The 23,853-nt window shown below is 46.1% G+C and overlaps 1 pseudogene; it reads right to left on the reverse strand.

The window, feature by feature from the left end:
* Positions 1-1,745: 1,745 nt before the first annotated feature.
* Positions 1,746-23,058, reverse strand: LOC123997309 (annotated as a pseudogene).
* Between the last annotated feature and the right edge of the window lie 795 nt (positions 23,059-23,853).

The raw sequence follows: 23,853 nt of genomic DNA on the forward strand, positions 1-23,853 counted from the left end.
TTATCGTATATCTTAAAAATAGACTGTCTGAGCAAGATTCGGTGCCGACCTTGGCTGGGGGCCACTGAGAGTACTTCCCAGGGTCTCCCTATCTTGAGGGAGGACGGAGAGTGATTCTCACGGACTCCCCTAATCTTTGTTGGCTGGGTAGCAGGACAGTGTGTGCGTAGGATACCTAATGTTTGTGTGTGAAAGTATGTGCGTGTGTGCGTAGGATATCTAATGTTTGTGTGTGAAAGTATGTGCGTGTGTGCGTAGGATATCTAATGTTTGTGTGTGAAAGTATGTGCGTGTGTGCGTAGGATACCTAATGTTTGTGTGTGAAAGTGTGTGCATAAGAAGCCAGTATAAAATGAATGGTTTTGTACAACAGACCAGCGCTCTCATGAATAAACCTTTTTGACTATTTTAGCGTCTGTTTCATTCGACCAGTATCTTACAAATTCTAGGTCACAGACTGAGTAGCATAATTGAATTAGGTTAGGAACCTTGAGAACATAATTCTCATGACAGGGTAACAGTATAGCTTCCATCCCTCTCTGCTACCTGGGCTAAAACCAGGAACACATCGACAACAGCCATCCTCGAAGCAGCGTTACCCATCACTCCACAAGGAGAACAACCATTCCAAGTCTCAGAGCGAGTGATGTTTGAAACACTGTTAGCGCGCACCCCGCTAACTAGCTAGCCATTTCACATTGGTTACACCAGATTAATTTCGGGAGTTGAGAGGCTTGAAGTCATAAACAGCCAAGCATTGTGAAGAGATGCTGGCAAAACGCACGAAAGTGCTGTTTGAATGAATGCGTACGAGCCTGCTGGTGCCTACCATCGCTCAGTCAGACTGCTCTATCAAATCATAACATAATGACATAATAATCATAACATAATAACACACATAAATATGAGCCATAGGTCATTAATATGGTCGAATCCATGAACTATCATTTCGAAAACAAAACGCTTATTCTTTCAGTGAAATACGGAACCGTTCCATATTTTATCTAACGGATGGCATCCAGTCTAAATATTCCTGTTACATTGCAAATCCTTTAATGTTATGTCATAATTACGTAAAATTCTGGCAAATTATTTCGAAATGACCTGACTCTGCGTGTAATGAACGCAAGTGCAGTGACACAATTTCACCTGGTTAATATTGCCTGCTAACCTTTCTTTTAGCTAAATATGCAGGTTTAAAAATATATACTGTGTATTGATTTTAAGAAAGGCATTGATGTTTATGGTTAGGTACACGTTGGATCAACGACAGCCCTTTTTTGCGAATGCGCACCGCATCGATTATATGTAACGCAGGACACTCTAGATAAACTAGTAATATCATCAACCATGTGTAGTTATAACTAGTGATTATGATTGATTGATTGTTTTTTATAAGATAAGTTTAATGCTAGCTAGCAACTTACCTTGGCTTCTTACTGCATTCGTGTAACAGGCAGGCTCCTCGTGAGGCAGGTGGTTAGAGCGTTGGACTAGTGACCGAAACAAGGTAATAATCTGTGGTTCTGACCCTGAAAAAGGCAGTTAACCCACCGTTCCTAGGCCGTGATTGAAAATAAGAATGTGTTCTTAACTGACTTGCCTAGTTAAATAAAGTTATAAAGAATATATATATATATATATAAAATAAATCAATTTTAAAAAAATCGGCAAAATCTACTACTGTCCCCATTGTCTCCTTCCACCAGCCCTATACTGCTGCAGGCCCCACGCTGCACCCTGCTCTATGAGTGCCATCGCCACGTTGCCATGGCGATCCCCATCTTCATCAGTCTCCTGGTGCCCCTGTGGGGGATGTGGGGGCAAGTTAGCGCCGCGGCCCACAGGCCCAGCTGCTCATCATCACTGGAGTCTCTGGAACATACAGATTATACCACTGTTACAACACACAACTGCTCTTCTGTATGACTAAGAGACACATTCTAGTTCATTAATTCATTATTATTCCACATTAGTTACATGTTTAGTTACTACGTTACAAATTGTTTCTAGTGACAAAATGCAATTGGGGCAAGTGAGTAACTTACTGTATTTTAAGTGTAACCAAACAAAGTGTAACACGATAGTTAAGTGGGCAGCTAGAGTCTAACAGGTTTAACAGTCTAACGCATGGTCATCATGAGTAATGTGTCCCTGTGGATGCCTCCCAGCTCTTTCTCACAGTCCTCCTGAAAGGTCAGGGGTCCCATGCAAACTGCACACACCTGGCCCATACTCTGGAAGCACTGCTTACACTATACCCCTGTGCAATGTTAAAGCAGCAGACGGGTTAGAGTGCAACAAACCACAGTGGAGCAGTTGAATGGAACAGAAAAGTCAGATTGCCAAGAGGAACTTAAAACTCATCAAGACCAGGGGCTATTTCACAAAATAGTATCAAAGATATGGCCTGCAAACATGGGTTAACATTCTGAAACAACAAGTAACAAGTAATAAGTGATTGCAAAGAGTTGCAAATCTGGCTTTGAGAAACACCCCTTGTTGTGCTTCACCAAAGTTGTTAGCTGAATTCTTATCCTTATAGGCTGTGTCAACAGTTTAACAGAGTCAACTCCCTCACTGTACACACAGTAAGGTCAAACTCCATTTGATTTTACAAGGAAAGAAGGTAAGATTTTATGACACAAAAAAAATTGGCACATGAAAGGCAGGTAACTTTTATGAACTTGTAGAGGAAACAGATCTATCTACTTTTCAAGGGGGTCCTATAAACAAAAACAAAAATCCCCAAACAAAGACAACCTTAAAGGCCTGAGTTTGGCTGCTGTACCTTTACACTGAGGGGTGATGCATGTGACCATGCTGGGGTCATCCTGTCCCTCTCCTCCCCTTCCACAGGCCATGCAAGAGACAGAGGACACCCCCATAATTTCAGCCAGGTAGGACCCACCTGGGAGGCTAGATTAAAGAACACATCATTAGCTGTAATAACATTAGTGATGTGTCAAAGCTATCTGTACACACATCCACTATAAATATGTGTAATGTGTTACAGTCCTGTACTATTCTGGATTTGCATGGGCAAAAAAATGCACTAGTTAAAATACTAACATGGTGAAAAGATGAGAAATGGCTTCAAGAATGGGAGATTTAGGTGAAATTGACATTCATTTTACCAGATTGTGAGTGTCTGGAGGAATCTGGGTCCCTCTCCTTCTGCCTTATTTCTGGCTACAGACCTCAGCAGGGCTTTACCTAGAGACTGAATCCTCCTGTGGAAGTGCTGCACTCGCTCCTGCCCCACAGAGGAATGAGAAACACCATTACCTGCTCTATGTTATGCTAAAAGTGTCTGGAAGTGTCTGGATCTGGAAAAGGTGCTGGACAAATAGAATGCATCTGTAGCATGGCCCAGTAGATAATCTATAGAATTTCCTGATCATGCTTTGTCAATCTCAGAGAAGAAATTAGATTGTCACCAGGGCAAGACAATAATTACCTATCGGCAGACAATAGACATATACAGGTAATTGCCAAAATAAAGGAAACACGAGTAAATTAGGGATACAAAGTACACTGCTCAAAAAAATAAAGGGAACACTTAAACAACACAATGTAACTCCAATTCAATCACACTTCTGTGAAATCAAACTGTCCACTTAGGAAGCAACATTGATTGACAATAAATTTCACATGCTGTTGTGCAAATGGAATAGACAACAGGTGGAAATTATAGGCAATTAGCAAGACACCCCCAAGGAGTGGTTCTGCAGGTGGTGACCACAGACCACTTCTCAGTTCCTATGCTTCCTGGCTGATGTTTTGGTCACTTTTGAATGCTGGCGGTGCTTTCACTCTAGTGGTAGCATGAGACGGAGTCTACAACCCACACAAGTGGCTCAGGTAGTGCAGCTCATCCAGGATGGGACATCAATGCGAGCTGTGGCAAGAAGGTTTGCTGTGTCTGTCAGCGTAGTGTCTAGAGCATGGAGGTGCTACCAGGAGACAGGTCAGTACATGAGAAGACGTGGAGGAGGCCGTAGGAGGGCAACAACCCAGCAGCAGGACCGCTACCTCCGCCTTTGTGCAAGGAGTAGCAGGAGGAGCACTGCCAGAGCCCTGCAAAGTGACCTCCAACAGGCCACAAATGTGCATGTGTCTGCTCAAACGGTCAGAAACAGACTCCATGAGGGTGGTATGAAGGCCTGACGTCCACAGGTGGGGGTTGTGCTTACAGCCCAACACCGTGCAGGACGTTTTTCATTTGCCAGAGAACACCAAGATTGGCAAATTCGCCACTGGCACCCTATGCTCTTCACAGATGAAAGCAGGTTCACACTGAGCACATTTGACAGACGTGACAGTCTGGAGACGCCGTGGAGAACGTTCTGCATATGCTGGTGCAGTTGGCCCTGGGTTCCTCCTAATGCAATGCTAGACCTCATGTGGCTGGAGTGTGTCAGCAGTTCCTGCAAGAGGAAGGCATTGATGCTATGGAATGGCCCGCCCATTCCCCAGACCTGAATCCAATTGAACACATCTGGGACATCATGTCTCGCTCCATCCACCAACGCCACGTTGCACAACAGACTGTCCAGGAGTTGGCGGATGCTTTAGTCCAGATCTGGGAGGAAATCCCTCAGGAGACCATCCGCCACCTCATCAGGAGCATGCCCAGGCATGGTAGGGAGGTCATACAGGCACGTGGAGGCCACACACACTACTGAGCCTCATTTTGACTTGTTTTAAGGACATTACATCAAAGTTGGATCTGCCTGTAGTGTGGTTTTCCACTTCAATTTTGAGTGTGACTCCAAATCCAGACCTCCATGGGTTGATAAATTTGATTTCCATTGATCATTTTTGTGTGATTTTGTTGTCAGTGTCACGCCTTGGTCATTGTATTTTGTGTTTTTGTTATATGTTTGGGTAGGCCAGGGTGTGACATGGGTTTATATGTTGTATTCGTATTGGGGTTTGTATTATTTGGGATTGCGGCTGATTAGGGGTGTGGTATAGGTTTGGCTGCCTGAGGCGATTCTCAATTAGAGTCAGGTGCTTATCGTTGTCTCCGATTGGGAACCGTATTTAGGCAGCCTCAGTTTCGCTTTGTATTTCGTGGGTGTTTGTTCCTGTCTCTGTGTTGTTAGTCACCAGATAGGCTGTAATTAGTTTCACGTTCCGTTCTGTTGTTTTTGTATTTCAGTTATTTCATGTACCGCTATTCTGTTCATTAAAGTCATGAGTAACCTACACGCTGCATTTCGGTCTGACTCTCTTCATTCAACAGACGAACGCCGTTACAGAAACACCCACCACTCACAGACCGAGCAGTGTGTAAACTGGCAGGATCTAAAGGAGGACGTTATGGACGGTAGAGGCATGGATTATACGACGTGGGAAGAAATCGACAGGTGGGCGGCCGACCCGGAGAGAGTGCAGGAGCCCGCCTGGGATTCCCTACAGCAATGCGAAGAGGGCTATAGACGAATGGAGTCGAAAAGGAAAGCACGGCGGCGCAGAGCGAAAACCGAAAGTCACCCCAAAAAATGTATTGGGGGGGGGGGCTTAGGGAGAGTATGGCTGAGTCAGGAGATAGACCTGAGCCAACTCTCCTTGTTCATCGTGAGGAGCCAAGGAGGAGACCAGAGCCAGTGTTAGAGGTGAGCGAAGCAGAGACTGTGAAGGAGTTAATGGGGAAAGTGGAGTGGAGAGTAATGAGGGAGTTGCTAGCTTGGTGCTATAGATATAATATTCGTCCGACGGATCGTGTCGGGGATTTGATAGCACCTGAGTTAGCGCTCTATACTCAACCTGAGGTGCGTGTTAGTCGGCTGGTGAAGTTGGTGCCAGCCTCACGCACCAGGCCTCCTGTGCACATCCCTAGCCTTGCACGTCCTGTGCCTACACTGCTCTCAAGATCTCCAGTACGCCTTCACGGTCTAGCCCATCCTGTGCCACCTCCACACACCAGTCCTCCGGTAGCAGCTCCCCGCACCAGGCTTCCTGTGCGTGTCCTCGATCCAGTACCACCAGTTCCAGCACCACGCACCAGGCCTCCAGTGCGCTTCGCCTGTTCAGCGCAGCCAGTGCTTTTCTCCTCTCCTGCGCTGCCGGAGTCTCCCGCCTGTTTAGCGCAGCCAGAGCCTTTCTCCTCTCCTGCGCTGCCGGAGTCTCCTGTCTGTCCAGCGCCGCCAGTGCCGCCAGTCTGCCCAGCGCCGCCAGTGCTCCCAGTCTGCCCAGTGCTCCCAGTCTGCCCAGTGCTCCCAGTCTGCCCAGCGCCGCCAGTCTGCCCAGCGCCGCCAGCGCCGCCAGTCTGCCCAGTGCCACCAGTCTGCCAAGTGCCGCCAGTCTGCCCAGCGCCATCAGTCTGCCCAGCTCCGCCAGTCTGCCCAGCGCCGCCAGTCTGCCCAGCGCCGCCAGTCTGCCCAGCGTCGCCAGTCTGCCAGGATCCGCCAGAAGTGCCAGTCTGCCAAGATCCGCCAGAAGTGCCAGTCAGCCATGATCTTCTAGATCGGCCAGACAACCTGAATCATCCAATTCCACCAGCCAGCCAGGATTTACCAGAGCCTACTACCTGCGTGAGCTTCCTCTCAGTACTGGGCTTCCTCTCAGTACTGGGCTTCCTCTCAGTACCGGGCTTCCCCTCAGTCCCGGGCTGCTTCGGTCCCGAGCTGCCCCTCTGTCCCGAGCTGCCCCTCTGTCCCGAGCTGCCCCTCTGTCCCGAGCTCCCCCTCATGGAAGAATGGTGTCGCATCCCTCCAATAGAATCTATGCCAAGGTGCATTGAAGCTGTTCTGTTGGCTTGTGGTGGCCCAACGCCCTATTAAGACACTTTATGTTTCCTTTATTTTGGCAGTTACCTGTACATAGAGTTATATGTGCACATGGTGTAACGGCTCTCTTCTATCTCCTCCTCTGATGAAGAGGTAGAACAAGGATCGGACCAAAATGCAGCGTGATGATGATTCATGATATTTTAATGAAAGAAAAACTATACATACAGAAACTACAAAAATAACGAAATGAAATAACAAAAACCGAAACGGCCCTATCTGGTGCAAACACAGAGACAGAGACAGGAACAATCACCCACGAAAACACTCACAGAATATGGCTGCCTAAATATGGTTCCCAATCAGAGACAACGATAATCACCTGACTCTGATTGAGAACCACCTCAGGCAGCCATAGACTACGTAACACCCCACAAAACTCCTAAGACAAAAACACACCACAATAACCCATGTCACACCCTGGCCTGACCAAATAAATAAAGAAAACACAAAATACAAAGACCAAGGCATGACACATAGACAAAGTTACGGTACACAGACCCGGTGCTGATGCTCAACATTCTGTACATGGTTTGAATTCCATCTGATCCAACAGTCTAGTATAAAATGTAGTGACAATAAACCTGAAGCTGCTGGCAACGTGTATGAACACTGCCATTAGAATGATGCAACACCTTCGCTGTCACACCAGTTTGTAATAGATAATGGCTGATGCTAACCGTGCCACTACTAGTATACAAACAGTGACAAAGACCGCCACTACATAAGACCAGAAAAAATGATAGTTTTTTTCCCAGGTTTAATAGTTTATCTACCTTTGGCACGACAAGAAGAGAACGTGATCAAGCTTTATTAACTTTTTAAGCATAACATTTCTGTCTGTTATTTTGTCCTGAAATCAAGATAAGTACATCTGTATTGCTATGCAGTGCTGACCTGGTTTCAATTCTATGCATGGTTCACATTCCTCTTTCTCCTAGACTCCCAGACCAGCAGACTACTGCAGAACAAGTTCTATTCTGCCTGCACAAAACCACAACCTGTAGTGGCTATTGTGAACAAATCTATCTGTGGATCTTTTTATTTCAGTGTAGTTGTTATGTAACTGACAGCCCCTAACTCATCAGTGTTTGCAGATCTAAATTAAATGGATAGGTGTAAGCGACAGCTAAGTCCACTGGGAAGGTATCCATCTATTACTACACCTACCTGGTTCCCTGAGATCAGCAAACACAGAAGTGGTAAGGGCTAGAGGAGGGGGTTTGGGATTGGACAGGTAAAGAGAGAGTTGTGACTGGGTCATAACGTACCCGTTCTCATTTCGGGTGGTACCTGGCACACACGAGCCTCCTTAACTCCTTTTAAGAGAGAGGAAGCAAAGCAAACAGCTTATTTTGGCCACTGGGTGTCAGTGTTAAACAACAAAAAATACAGAGACGCTGTAGAATTTACTCCATATCCCTTGGCCAATGCATAGATACAGATAACAGACAAAATAAAGGAAACACATAAAGCATCTTAATGGGGAGTCGGGCAACCACGAGTCAGAACAGCTTCAATGCACCCAGGCATTGACTGTTGTGTCTGGAGCTCTACCAGAGGGACGAGACACCATTCTTCCACGAGAAATTCCATTATTTGGTGTTTTGTTGATGATAGAAAACACGTTCTCAAGCACCGCTCCAGAATCTCCCACAGGTGCTCAATTGGGTTGAGATCTGGTGACTGGAAGTCCATGGCATATGGTTAACATCGTTTTCATGATGATCAAAACATTCAGTGACCACTATCGCCCTGTGGATAGGAGCATTGTCATCCTATGGGAGCATAGCCATGGTAGCAATAATAATGGCCCAAATAATTTTATACATGACCCTAAGCATGATGGGATGTTAATTGCTTAATTAACTCAGGAACCACACCTCTGTGGAAGCATCTGCTTTCAATATATTTTGTATCCCCCATTTCCTCAAGTGTTTCCATTATTTTGGCAGTTACCTGTATGTTAATCTTAGGGGCAAGTTCTACCAGATATTGTAATGTTAAAAGTCCACAAAAATATATATTTACTGAACAAAAATATAAATGCAATATGTAAAGTGTTTGTGCCATGTTTAATGAGCTGAAACAAAATATCGCAGAAACTTTCCACACACACAAAAAGCTTATTTCTCTCACATTTTATGCAGAAATGTGTTTATGTTATGCAGGTGAATGAGGACCCAAAAGCGACTTGGCGAAAACAGAGTCTTTAATCCAGTAAAGTAAATATACAATCATAAAGCACAATTCCACTCGTAATGACGAGAACAGACTGGAGACTCGATCATGAACTGCAGGTTGCCTCGGGAAGGCACTTGAACGTAGCAGACTCAGACACCTGCTCACCACGCAGCATCTGAGGGAAACACGACACGACAGGGCGATACACAGACACAGCACGGTGAACAATAGACAAGGATCCGACAGGACAGAAACGGAAAACAAGGGGAGAAATAGGGACTCTAATCAGGGGAAAAGATAGGGAACAGGTGTGGGAAGACTAAATGATTGATTAGGGGAATAGGAACAGCTGGGAGCAGGAACGGAACGATAGAGAGAAGAGAGAGAGAGAGGGAGAGAGAAAAAAGGGAACAAACCTAAAAAGACCAGCAGGGGGAAACGAACAGAAGGGAAAGCATAATGACAAGACAATATAAGACAAAACATGACAGTACCCCCCCACTCACCGAGCGCCTCCTGGCGCTCTCGAGGAGGAACACTGGCGGCAACGGAGGAAATCATAGATCACAAACGGTCCAGCACGTCCCGAGAAAGAACCCAACTCCTCTCCTCAGGACCGTAACGGAAAACGAAAAAAGGGAAACTAGGGTACTACTCTAAAAAAAAAATGAGACACGGGTAGAGAACTGAAAGCTTTAGAGCAAACAGGACCAAACAGGCCAGGAGAGTAACAACAAGGGACAGACTGAGACACAGCAAGGGCAGGAACAAGAACAGGAGAGATGCGATGGCAGGGAACAGACTGAGACCCAGCAAGACCAGGAGCAGAAGCAGAAAAAAAATTACCAGACTTATTCTGCGCGCAGTCCGAACACGCAGCCACGAAACGGCGCGTGTCACGCTCCTGAGTAGGCCACCAAAACCGCTGGCGAATAGAAGCAAGAGTACCTCGAACGCCGGGATGGCCAGCTAACTTGGCAGAGTGAGCCCACTGAAGAACAGCCAGACGAGTAGAAACAGGAACGAAAAGAAGGTTACTAGGACAAGCGCGCGGCGACGCAGTGTGCGTGAGTGCTTGCTTAACCTGTCTTTCAATTCCCCAGACTGTCAACCCGACAACACGCCCAACAGGAAGGATCCCCTCGGGATCGGTAGAAGCCACAGAAGAACTAAAGAGACGGGATAAAGCATGAGGCTTGGTGTTCTTAGTACCCGGGCAATAAGAAATAACGAACTCAAACGAGCGAAAAACAACGCCCAACGAGCATGACGCGCATTCAGTCGTTTGGCAGAACGGATGTACTCAAGGTTCCTTTGGTCAGTCCAAACGACAAAAAGGAACGGTCGCCCCTCCAACCACTGTCGCCATTTGCCTAGGGCTAAACGGATGGCGAGCAGTTCGCGGTTAGCCACATCATAGTTACGTTCCGACGGTAACAGGCGATGAGAAAAATACGCACAAGGGTGGACCCCATCGTCAGTATCGGAGCGCTGGGACAGAATGGCTCCCACGCCCACCCCGACGCGTCAACCTCAACAATAAACTGTTTAGTGACGTCAGGTGCAACAAGGATAGGAGCGGATGCAAAACGCTTCTTAAAGAGATCAGAACAACAATCATACGACCGGTGAGGAGGAAGGGAGTTGGTTCTGGACCGACTGAAGACCGTGCGCAGACCATGATATTCCTCCGGCACTCCTGTCAAATCACCAGGTTCCTCCTGAGAAGAGGGGACAGAACAAACAGGAGAAATAGCAGACATTAAACACTTCACATGACAAGAAACGTTCCAGGAAAGGATAGAATTACTAGACCAATCAAAAGAAGGATTATGACACACTAGCCAGGGATGACCCAAAACAACAGGTGTAAAAGGTGAACAAAAAATCAAAAAAGAAATGGTCTCACTATGGTTACCAGATACAGTGAGGGTTAAAGGTAGTGTGTTTCACATAATATACTGGGGAGAGGACTACCATCCAAGGCGAACATGACCGTGGGCTCCCTAACTGTCTGAGAGGAATGTCATGTTCCCGAGCCCAGGCTTCGTCCATAAAACAGCCCTCCGCCCCAGAGTCTATTAATGCACTGCAGGAAGCTGCCGATCCGGTCCAGCGTAGATGGACCGGTAAAGTAGTACAGGTACTTGACGGAGAGGACCGTCTAGTAGCGCTTATCAGTCGCCCTCCGCTTACTGATGAGCTCTGGCCTTTAACTGGACATGAAATGACAAAATGACCAGCGGAACCGCAATAGAGACAGAGGCGGTTGGTGATTCTCCGTTCCCTCTCCTTAGTTGAAATGCGAATACCCCCCAGCTGCATGGGCTCAACACCAGAGTCAGTGGGGAAAGATGGTAGTGTCGGAGAGAGGGGAGACACAGTTAACGCGAGCTCTCTTCTATGAGCTCGGTGACGAAGATCTACCCGTCGTTCAATGCGAATAGCGAGTTCAATCAAAGAATCCACGCTGGATGGAACCTCCCGAGAGAGAATCTCATCCTTAACCTTAGCGTGGAGTCCCTCCAGAAAACGAGCGAGCAACGCCTGCTCGTTCCAGTTACTGGAGGCAGCAAGAGTGCGAAACTCTATAGAGTAATCCGTTATGGATCGATTACCTTGACATAGGGAAGACAGGGACCAGGAAGCTTCTTTCCCAAAACTGAACGATCAAAAACTCTTATCATCTCCTCTTTAAAGTTCAGATAATTGTTAGTACACTCAGCGCTTGCCTCCCAGATAGCTGTGCCCCACTGCCGAGCCCGACCAGTAAGGAGTGATATGACGTAGGCAATCCGAGCTCTCTCTCTTGAGTATGTGTTGGGTTGGAGAGAGAACACTATATCACACTGGGTGAGAAAGGAGCGGCACTCAGTGGGCTGCCCAGAATAACATGGTGGGTTATTAACCCTAGGTTCCGGAGGCTCGGAAGACCCGGAAGTAGCTGGTGGCACTATGAGACGAAGACTCTGATACTGTCCTGAGAGATCGGAGACCTGAGCGGCCAGGGTCTCAACGGCATGCCGAGCAGCAGACAATTCCTGCTCGTGTCTGCCGAGCATCGCTCCCTGGAACTCGAGAGTAGAGTAGAGAGAATCCATAGTCGCTGGGTCCATTCTTGGTCGGATCCTTCTGTTATGCAGGTGAATGAGGACCCAAAAGCGACTTGGCGAAACAGAGTCTTTAATCCAGTAAAGTAAATATACAATCATAAAGCACAATTCCACTCGTAATGACGAGAACAGACTGGAGACTCGATCATGAACTGCAGGTTGCCTCGGGAAGGCACTTGAACGTAGCAGACTCAGACACCTGCTCACCACGCAGCATCTGAGGGAAACACGACACGACAGGGCGATACACAGACACAGCACGGTGAACAATAGACAAGGATCCGACAGGACAGAAACGGAAAACAAGGGGAGAAATAGGGACTCTAATCAGGGGAAAAGATAGGGAACAGGTGTGGGAAGACTAAATGATTGATTAGGGGAATAGGAACAGCTGGGAGCAGGAACGGAACGATAGAGAGAAGAGAGAGGGAGAGAGAAAAAAGGGAACGAACCTAAAAAGACCAGCAGGGGGAAACGAACAGAAGGGAAAGCATAATGACAAGACAATATAAGACAAAACATGACAGTTTACATCCCAGCTAGTGAGCATTTCTTCTCTGCCAAGATAATCCATCCAACTGACAGGTGTGGTGTGGCATATAAAGAATCTGATTAAACAGCATGATCATTAAACAGGTGCATCTTGTGCTGGGCACTCTAAAATGTGCAGTTGTCACACAACACAATGCCACAGATGTCTCAAGTTTTGAGGGAGCATACAATTAAAATGCTGACTGCAGGAATGTCCCCCAGAGAATTATTATTATTATTTTTTAATATATATATTTTCTTAAATTTTACCCCCCCTTTTTCTCCCCAATTTCGTGGTAACTACTATCCAATAGTAGTTACTATCTTGTCTCATCGCTACAATCCCTTTTAAGGGCTTGGGAGAGACGGGAGAGATGAAGGTCGAAAGTCATGCATGCATCCACAACTCTGAAACACAACCCAACCAAGCCAAGCCGCACTGCTTCTTAACACAGCGTGCATCCAACCCGAAAGCCAGCCGCACCAATGTGTCGGAGAAAACACCTGGAGACCTTGGTTAGCGTGCACTGCGTCCGGCCCACCATAGGAGTCGCTGGTGCACGATGAGACAAGAATATCCCTACCGGCCAAACCCCCCCTAAACCGGATGAGGCTGGGCCAATTGTGCGTCGCTCCATGGACCTCCCAGTCGCGGCCGGCTGCGACAGAGCCTGGGCGCGAACCCAGAGTCTCTGGTGGCACAGCTAGCGATGCGATGCAGTGCCCTAGACCACTGCGCCACCCGGGAGGCCCATTGCCAGAGAATTTAATGTTAATTTCTCTACTATAAGCCGCCTCTAACGTCATTTTAGTATTTCCAAAATTCCCCCAAAATCTAAATATATACCTTTATATGTATAAATTATTAAACCAGAGAGCGCTCTTAGATCATGGGAAAAGGCTGCACTTGACCGTTGCACTTGAATCATTCCCACGGTGAATGGCTAGGCCCACTAACCTATGAAACCATACACTATTGCAGAGACTTTGATATTACCGGCTGCAATTGATATGCTGAAAACAATGTGTTGGGAGGCAGAGGCACAGAAACTCACATCAATACCTTTGTCAGATAACACTGTTAAACAAATAATGTATGATATTGCTCACAATCAAGAGGAAACTCTGACAGAATGACTCAAAAACTTCCAAGCTTATGCTATTCAAATGGACGACAGCTGTTAGGGCCGAGATGTCTATGCATTGACTTTTGTTTGCTACACATGTCGGGGGATGCTATTCATAAGGACATATTTGTTCTGTCTCACGATTTCCAAGTATGAAACGGCATATGGAATGTTGAGTGTGCTGCGTGGCTATATTGACGACAAACAGATTCCATATGGGATCGAATGGTGGACATTTGCACAGATATGGCTTCATCTATCAGGGGATGGGGGGCAGGCCTCTGCACTCTAGTTATGAATGTGTCTCTCTCTGCAATATGGACACATTGTATGATACACTGAGAGCAACTGGTGCCAAAAGAGCTATACAAAAGAGATATACTGCAGCAGGTAACTTCGATTGTTAACTACATCAAACCACATCCACTGCGCACACGCCTGTTCGCAAAACTATGTGGAGATATGTGATCAGAGCATGGCAATGTTTCACATTGAGGCTTGGTGGTTATCAAGGGAGAGTGTTGGAGGAAAAAAATGCATTGAGAAAGGAATTGTTGTCATTCACAATGGGATGTTAAAAGAAAAAGAAAAACGACTTCTGTGTAATGAAAATAAAATAACAGAAGTGTCCCACACAATGATAACTGCTGACCTCCAACGCTTGGATGAGTACTTTGGGACGGACCTACTTCCCAATCCGTTCGACTGTGATCCTGGCTCAGTTGACATGCAGGTAAGTGAAATTGAACAGCTGATCTAGCTGTCATGTGACCAAATACTGCAGACAATGCATTCACAGGTCACTACGGAGGAGTTTTGGTTCTTCACTCGAAGGCCCTGCTGTTTCCCTCTGAGCATTAATGCCGAGTTCAAAACAACTGGGAACCTGGAACTGGGACATCGGAAATCTCCGACTTCCATGCGTTCACTGCAACTGGAAACTCGGAAAGAAATGAGCTACAACTGGGAAAAATACACTGCTCAAAAAAATAAAGGGAACACTTAAACAACACAATGTTACGCCAAATCAATCACACTTCTGTGAAATCAAACTGTCCACTTAGGAAGCAACACTGATTGACAATAAATGAGTGGAGGAGGCCGTAGGATTGCCTGTGCCATTTACTTCCACTGCTAATACGATGGGTGCTAGAGAGAGCACAAAGAGAGAACACAATGTCTTGGATGATGTTGTTGGTTCCAAATATGGTTTGATATACAATTTCATTAGAATAATCTGTACTATAGTATTTAATCGGAAACTAATGTCCAGTTTAATTCCGTTATTGGACTGAATAGAATGGAGTAAACTGATAGACTTCAAGTTTCAGGCAAGGTTATTCATCACATGAACAACCACTTTCTCTCATAAAATAAACTGTTATGTCTAAAATAACTAAGTCCAAAATAACAGCCCAAACAAAATATGTACAAACAAAATAGCTGTACAAACATGTTTTGAGACTCGGCTTGTTAGCAGTGTTTCTGGTTTCATTCAGGTAAATATACTTTTTGGAAGCAATAACGAATGCAAATATTATACCTCTCATCTATTCCTGTTTTTAATCATGAACCTGTGAGTACACTGATGGGTGGGGTGGCTAGTAAGATTTAAATGTTTTTTTAAGTACAGTAAATAACCTTGAACTGAACATCATCTATTTCCCTGTAGCCAGACTGTCTCACCTCTGGCCACGATGTCCCCCTGGGCTTGGTAGTGCACCAGGTCAAACATCCAGAAGACCACCAGGTCCAACGCCACACCAGGCATCCTATTGCTATGTGCCTAAGAATGGACACTGCGCTGAGGGCAGCCGTCCGCCGCTCCCTGGCCGTCAGGTACACTGAGACTAAAGGACAGAGATGGGTGTGTGGGAGGGGAGGTTAGGTAGGTGTTTTCACTGCCATGACATCAATGTTACACTGACTTTCTCTTTTCCCCTTTCTAGATGTTTTTGCTGTTGTTCTCATTTCCAAACTTCTCTATATCCTTTCACTCCCTACCTTTTCTATCAACACCCACACTGCTTCCCCCTACAATTCATTTATCTTTTCTTCTCCTCTTTCCTGTGCATTCTTCCTGCTCCACTCACATGGTCTGATGTAGGTGCGGGCCACTCTCTGGCTGAGCGGTTAGACAGGGGTTTTTCCCTCTCTAGCCAATCTCTCGTTGAGCTCCTCAAACTGCTCTGTGATGTAAGTGTTGTCAAAGTCATTCGGGTGCAGGTACTTGCGTTTGTACAGGACATCCCTAAAGAAAACACACACACGCACGCACGCACGCACGCACGCACGCACGCACGCACGCACGCACGCACGCACGCACGCACACACACACACACACACACACACACACACACACACACACACACACACACACACACACACACACACACACACACACACACACACACACACACTAGAGCAAGGTTTCCCAAACTCAGGGGAAACCCTGGTATAAAGTATACCACTCCTTGTCAAACCTTGTTTGCATGACCCATGTGAATGAATATAGATAGACTCACCGTAGGTACATTAGCAGCAGAAGGAAGAGGCCTATGTAGGCTATTAGCCCCATCACTTCCTAGAAACGTCCCAGCTCCACCGACACTTCCTCCATCATATCCTGTGATACCTGTTGCAGCGTCTGACTGCTGTTCACATTCATGTCAAAGTGCATAGTGGCCGATATGTTGACCTCAAACTCCTTCTTCATCTTCTCGAAAACTGCTATGGTTGTTAGAAGAGAGCAGAGGCACTTCAAGAATGTGCCTCTGTGCATTTGTGACTGTTTAGATTGGCCATCAAAAAGGAGTTAGTAGAACTATGGAATTGAAGAATGTTCTACCTTGGAATAGAGAAGTAGTAGAAACTATTATATAGGGCAAGGTTTTGTACCTCTGGACTTTACTTACGGGCAGCAATCTTTGTCTTCATGTGGTCGACAATGTAAGAAGGGATGATGCAAAACAGCTGACCAACTGACATGAGAGGAATGCATTGATAATTACTGTCCTCATACCTACAAATGACATAACCTCTAGCTAATTTACGTGACAAATGCATCTCTGCATCACAGGCTCTAGTCATTGTCTCATAAAACCATTGTGAACGGTCATTAAAAGTAAACCCAAGTGTCATGTCAGATTTATAAGACAGTATTATATAGGATTTATGACCCATAGTTTAGAAAGTGAAATGCCACCATTCACTTTATGCTGAGAGCAGCATTCTAGATCTCCCAAGGGCCAGGAAGCGTGTTTCATCTCTGGCCCTCGGGTCATGTTTGGATTAAAAAGTCACCAGTGTCCGGCTGGCTCCTGGCTGGCTCCTGGCTGGCTCCCGGCTGGCTCCTGGCTGGCTCCCGGCTGGCTCCTGGCTGGCTCCCGGCTGGCTCCTGGCTGGCTCCTGGCTGGCTCTTGGCTGGCTCTTGGCTGGCTCCTGGCTGGCTCCCGGCTGGCTCCCGGCTGGCTCCCGGCTGGCTCCCGGCTGGCTCCTGGCTGGCTCCTGGTTGGCTCCCGGCTGGCTCCTGGCTGGCCCGAGAGCAGCGGTGGATATGAAAAAATAATTAATTTGAAAAGAAAACAGGGGAGACAGAGGGATGGAGGGTGACTCACGTGAGAGGAAACCTGAGGGCAGTGTGGGGCTGGAGGGTTTTAACTAGGCCTTGGCTCCTAAGTTACCCTGCCCTCCTAGGCTAAAGAATAACACAGAGCACCGCAGAGCTTCCAGAGAGCTAGAGAGGAGGGCTGTGCTGTACCTCCACACTGATGTCAACCTTACAACAATGGGTGATCTATTTTTCCATGAGCTAACATATTTGTAGTCAGCAATTTTTCACCAAAATCGGAAAAAACAGGCTCGGGTGCAAAAAAAAGGGGACATTTTAACTGAGTTTCAGAAGATTTTAAACTACTGACCACCCAGCTAGCACATAATGTTCTGAGAACCATATGTTGTTTAAAGCTTGGCAAGAGCATGGTTATCCTATGGTTAGTTTGCATGCAATCTTCCCATAACTTTTCCTATAGGTTTCTTCATGGTTCTATTTAAAGTAATGTTCTCAAATTGTTCAGACAACGTTAAGAAACAATGTTCTTCGGTGGTAATTTCAGTATAATGTTTTCTACAGCTTTCCTCATGGTTCTATTTAAAGTAATGTTCTCAGAATGTTCAGAGAACATTAAGAAACAACGCTCTTCTATGTGAATTCAAGAACTTCAGCATAATGTTTTCTGCAAGTTTCCTCATGGTTACATTTAATGAATTTTCTCAGAATGTTCAGCGAATGTTAGGAAATGAAGTTCTACTATTGGAATTCCTGTTCTCAGAACATTAAGAAAACTTTCCATAAAAACCACAAGAGAACATTAACGTTTGAAAAACATACTATCCATTCTCCGCATCAATAAAGCTCTCTCTATCTTGTTAAGTGTTTTCAGGTGTGTTGGCCACACCTGATCTTAATGAGTGCTTGTTTCCTTTGAAATAGAATCTGTTTGAATTTACAAAAATGTACGACTTTGTATTAGTAGAGAGTATAGAGAGCAGAAGATCATAGGTTTGAATCTCACTGACACCATGCCACAATAAAAAACAAATGTGTTTGCATGATTAATGCCTAAGCAAATTCATTTCCAAGTGTCCTATCTATGCTTGGAGATCAAAAAAGTAAACCTAAGCCAGCAGTGTTATTAAAAGTCTTATTGAAACATGTTCTCAGAACGTTATTTAATTACGTTAAAATGACCTATAATTTCTGTTCGTTAATAAATCCTCCCAGGAAAACTTTCAGGAAACCATAGGAAAACTTTCTCAGAACCTCCCTGCAATCTGAAAATGTATGTTCCCAGAACGAGTGAAATTTTCACTTCTGTTCTCAGAACTTTTTCAAAAGCCTTAACGGTAAGGAAACGTATGGCTTCATTCCCACAACCAATGGGAAACCAAAAACGTACATTCCCAGAACTGCTAAGGAACCAAATGTGTTAGCTGAGAATGACTTAAAAACAGAGAACAAACATCTCAGATAATGTAATGGTTAGGAGGCAAGAAGTAATGGTTAGGAGGCCCTAATAAAGTTGTCCTTCATAATGGCTCTACAAGAGAAACATTAAGCAAAGACTGCATCAATGACAATACAGATATGACAACCTAATTATAACACTACCATAGATTTTCTTATTTTTAAACAGACACCTTCCACAGTGATTGATGTCCTTTTCACATTTCCTTCACTCTATTGATACAGCTGTATACTGTATGTGCTAAAGCCTCCCAGGTTACTACTCTTGCGATTTGAACCTGCTTCTCAGTGGACAATAATTTATTCATCTGACACTATGACAAACAGCTACCCTTCCTCTACTACTGACAGCTGATGGAAGTAAGGGTGAGTGAGGATAGTGATTCTACTGTATGATGGAATAACATGTCAACCAACCTCGAGCGAGACCACAGAGGGGGCGGAACCCATCCACAATGTGACAAAGGAAGTTGAACGCAGACAGGAGCTCCATGCAGTCATCACGGGCATCATCAAACAGCTTGTTACACTTCTTACACGGGGTGCCCAGTTTGTCATTACACACCTCGCCAATGCCAACCAGGAAGTGTAACACGTTTCTCAGGGAACGAGCTGTAACAGGGGGCAGGGGGCACAGAAATCAATGGAAGGCTTCATTTGGAGAGTTAAATAGTTAGATACAGTAACTGTACTAACAGTGTCTTCGAATAATGACAGTGCTAGAATAAGCATGGCCCACAGACGTACCTGCTGGGTCTGGCTCATGGCAAGTTCGGCCCCACACACCACGCTGTCCGCTGCACGGTCAAAGTTTTCCAGGGTGTTGGTCATGGGGCCCTGGACCAACATGGAGAAGATGAGGAACAGGAGGAAGTCCTTGCCCTTCACTCTGAGGAAATAAAAAAAATAAAAAAGTGCATTAGTGGTACCCAGAACAAGTTGGTGCAAGAACCAATCATGATGGCTCGCCATGGGAAATCAGCAAACTGGATCACAAATAGCTTTGAAAATTGGCTTAACTACGATGCATTGCATTGAATAACTGTTTCAACTGTTAATTTGTATCTGCCCTAATTTATTCATTACATTTACATTTACATTTACATTTAAGTCATTTAGCAGACGCTCTTATCCAGAGCGACTTACAAATTGGTGCATTCACCTTAAGACATCCAGTGGAACAGCCACTTTACAATAGTGCATCTAAATCTTTTAAGGGGGGGGGGTGAGAAGGATTACTTTATCCTATCCTAGGTATTCCTTAAAGAGGTGGGGTTTCAGGTGTCTCCGGAAGGTGGTGATTGACTCCGCTGTCCTGGCGTCGTGAGGGAGTTTGTTCCACCATTGGGGGCCAGAGCAGCGAACAGTTTTGACTGGGCTGAGCGGGAACTGTACTTCCTCAGTGGTAGGGAGGCGAGCAGGCCAGAGGTGGATGAACGCAGTGCCCTTGTTTGGGTGTAGGGCCTGATCAGAGCCTGGAGGTACTGAGGTGCCGTTCCCCTCACAGCTCCGTAGGCAAGCACCATGGTCTTGTAGCGGATGCGAGCTTCAACTGGAAGCCAGTGGAGAGAGCGGAGGAGCGGGGTGACGTGAGAGAACTTGGGAAGGTTGAACACCAGACGGGCTGCGGCGTTCTGGATGAGTTGTAGGGGTTTAATGGCACAGGCAGGGAGCCCAGCCAACAGCGAGTTGCAGTAATCCAGACGGGAGATGACAAGTGCCTGAATTAGGACCTGCGCCGCTTCCTGTGTGAGGCAGGGTCGTACTCTGCGGATGTTGTAGAGCATGAACCTACAGGAACGGGCCACCGCCTTTATGTTAGTTGAGAACGACAGGGTGTTGTCCAGGATCACGCCAAGGTTCTTAGCGCTCTGGGAGGAGGACACAATGGAGTTGTCAACCGTGATGGCGAGATCATGGAACGGGCAGTCCTTCCCCGGGAGGAAGAGCAGCTCCGTCTTGCCGAGGTTCAGCTTGAGGTGGTGATCCGTCATCCACACTGATATGTCTGCCAGACATGCAGAGATGCGATTCGCCACCTGGTCATCAGAAGGGGGATGGTTTGGACAACGCGGTCCATGGTGGCGCCGAGATGGTGGATCATCGCCACTTGCTCCAGGACTCGCTCCTCGTCCCCTTTACCAGGGGCACCTGCTCCTGCTGACTCCATATGGCAGGTGAGGAATTCTGTAAGGGTTGCGGAACTGGTGGCAGTGAAGTCAGAAGCTGGAGAGCAGAAATAGGTAATAGCCGGAGCAATTTAACCTCTTACTCCTACCCGACACACAGGCGTCCCATCTAGACATCTGGAAATGCAAATGCGCTACGCTAAATGCTAATAGCACTCGTTAAAACTCAAACGTTCATTAAAATACAAATAAATGAATTTGAAATGATCCATATGAATCCATATTCAAGTTCATGAGGATCTACACTGATCTCAAAAAACGACCTCTCAGAAGTAACGGAAAACTTTAGCCCCTGAATGAACGCCTGGTCGGGTTCTTTGGCTAAGCAAAAGCGACTCCAGCCATTATCACCTTGGCTGCTTTAGCTTTATTCACCCATCGATAAGGGACATACATAAATAACATTCTAGAACAATCACATGCCATAGCCCACAGCAATTAGCTAGCACTAATTAACACACTTGCTCAGCACCAAGATGAAAAACTTGAGTTTATTTTCCTGTCAACTCAAACAGCAGTTACCTACACATCTTCCACCTCTGCACTGCTTTTGTCAACTCAGGGGCGGAATGTGACCTGAAATCGGTCCTGGCATTTCTAACACATTAGCCCATTTTTCCCCCCCTCGAGGCCCCCACAACGGCCGATTTTTCTCCCCTTGAGGCTCTCATTATAAGCCAGATCATGATAAATCTGCACAAAAAGTTAGACAGGCCTACTAGAAAGAATATGGACCAGCCCTTCTGGCATCTCCAAACTGACTGTCCTAAAGAAATTGAGCCAGTGGGTGAGCTACTTGTAAACGTGGAGGCGTCGCCACTTGCTCACGACTCCTATATGAAAGATAGCATACTTAGTGTTTTATTTTGAGTAAATGTTTCTTTCCAAAGCAGGGGAAACTGTTAACAGGTTGGAGGTGCCTGTGGGGTATTCTGGCGTACTACAACCAAGCAAAGGTTCATTCCGGGTGTGGTAATACTGATGATTTGTCGGATGGTATGTTTACATGGCAGGCTAAGATAACTAATGTGGCAGGTTAGGTGAATGAATGTAACAGGTTAGGAGAATGAGGTTAAGGTTAGGAAAATGACTAGGGTTAGGCTTAGTTACAATGCTAGTTGTCAACAATTGTTGTCCCCGACCCTACCACTAGATTGAGCTGTAGGCCTCCTCCATCTAGCCACAATGGAAGAAATGTAAACAAACAATCTGTGGAAGACAAATCATCAGTATCATAACACCATGGTAACCATGTGATTTTGGAACTGTGAGCTTATTGGTCTGTTTGAATTAATTGTTAGTGTGCTCTAATTGATTGCAGGTAGGCTATGACATGGACACACCTCCACCTGTTTCATACAAAATGGTGATCTTTCCCTTCTACTGTATGTGCCTTCACCAGCCTGGGAAACAATATATCCAGTTTGCATCAATCCGCTTTGTCTCTCTCTGTTTGAAAGGCTGCGTTTAGACAGGCAGCCCAATTCTGATATTTTTTCACATTAATTGGGATTTTGACAAATCACATTAGATATTTTCACATTTTTATTTTGGTAAAAAGACTAAATAGTGGGTTTAAAAAGATCAGAATTGGACTATCTGTCTAAATGTTGCCAAAGTGTTGATTTGACTGTTGGGCTGGGTGCATTTCAACGCACAGCACATATGCAATTTTTTGTGGTATGGTTAAAACTATCTTCATATGTAGGCTACTCACTTGAACACAGCATTGGCATCATGAGCACTGGCCTGTGCCAAATGCTGAGAGGAAAGCTATGGTGATCATGGTACACACGCAATACCACAGCCCCTGGTTCTGTATGAACAGTGCAGTCATTCCGTACACAGGGGCGAGGAATAGGCCAAACAAAAACCCACCCAAACTCTGCACGAGCCCACTGAGACGAGGATCACGGAAAGGTTTGGTCTTGCTTTGTGGGCAATGCCTTGAGCATCTGGGAACCCTGTCAAAAAGGTTAAATATTTAGGCTAAACTCACCCACCAATGACAACATTATGTAGTAAGCCTATGCATCTCATTAATGTAATTGTATTTCCTTACCGCTTGAGGACCCCCCTCAAACGCTCCATCGCGGCTTGGCCACTTTGCACAAACCTTTGCCGAAGACCAAGGTGCTTAAAAACCCACTTAAAAACCTCCCACTCTTTTTAAGTGGGAGAACTTGCACAATTGGTGGCTGACTAAATACTTTTTTGCCCCACTGTATATAAGTTGTCCTTTTCCATTTGGGTTTTGTGGGTAGTTGTTTTCTGTTTAGTGTCTGCACCTGACAGAACTGTTTCGTGTTGTTCAACTTTGGTATTTTTTTGCCGTGTTCAGTTTTATTTACAAAATAATGAACGCCTACCACGCTGCACCCTCGTCTCCTTCTTCATCAGACGACAGACGTTACAGAACTACCCACTACAAAAAGACCAAGCAGTGTGGTCAGGAGGAATGGATGTGGGAGGACATTTTGAAAGGGAAAGGATCCTGGACGTGGGAGGAGATCCTGGCTGGGAGGGATCGCCTCCCATGGGAGGAGACGGAGGCAGCAAGGAGGGAGCAATTTTACAAGGGGTCATGGCTAGCACGAAGCCCGAGAGGCAGCTCCCAAATTTTTGGGGGGGTCACACGGGGAGATTGGCGGAGTCAGGGTTTAGACCTGAGCCAACTCCCCGTGCTTACCGTGGGGAGCGTGTGACTGGTCGGGCACCGTGTTATGCGGTGATGCGCACCATGTCTCCAGTGCGCAGTCACAGCACGGTGCACTATATTCCAGCTCCCCGCATTGGCCGGGCTAGAGTGGGCATCCAGCCAGGACGGATGGTGCCAGCACTGTGTCTCCGTTGCATCTGCACTGTCCAGTGCATCCTGTGCTAGTG

Source organism: Oncorhynchus gorbuscha, linkage group LG15 (genome assembly GCF_021184085.1).
Source record: "Oncorhynchus gorbuscha isolate QuinsamMale2020 ecotype Even-year linkage group LG15, OgorEven_v1.0, whole genome shotgun sequence".
Taxonomy (NCBI): Eukaryota; Metazoa; Chordata; class Actinopteri; order Salmoniformes; family Salmonidae; genus Oncorhynchus; species Oncorhynchus gorbuscha.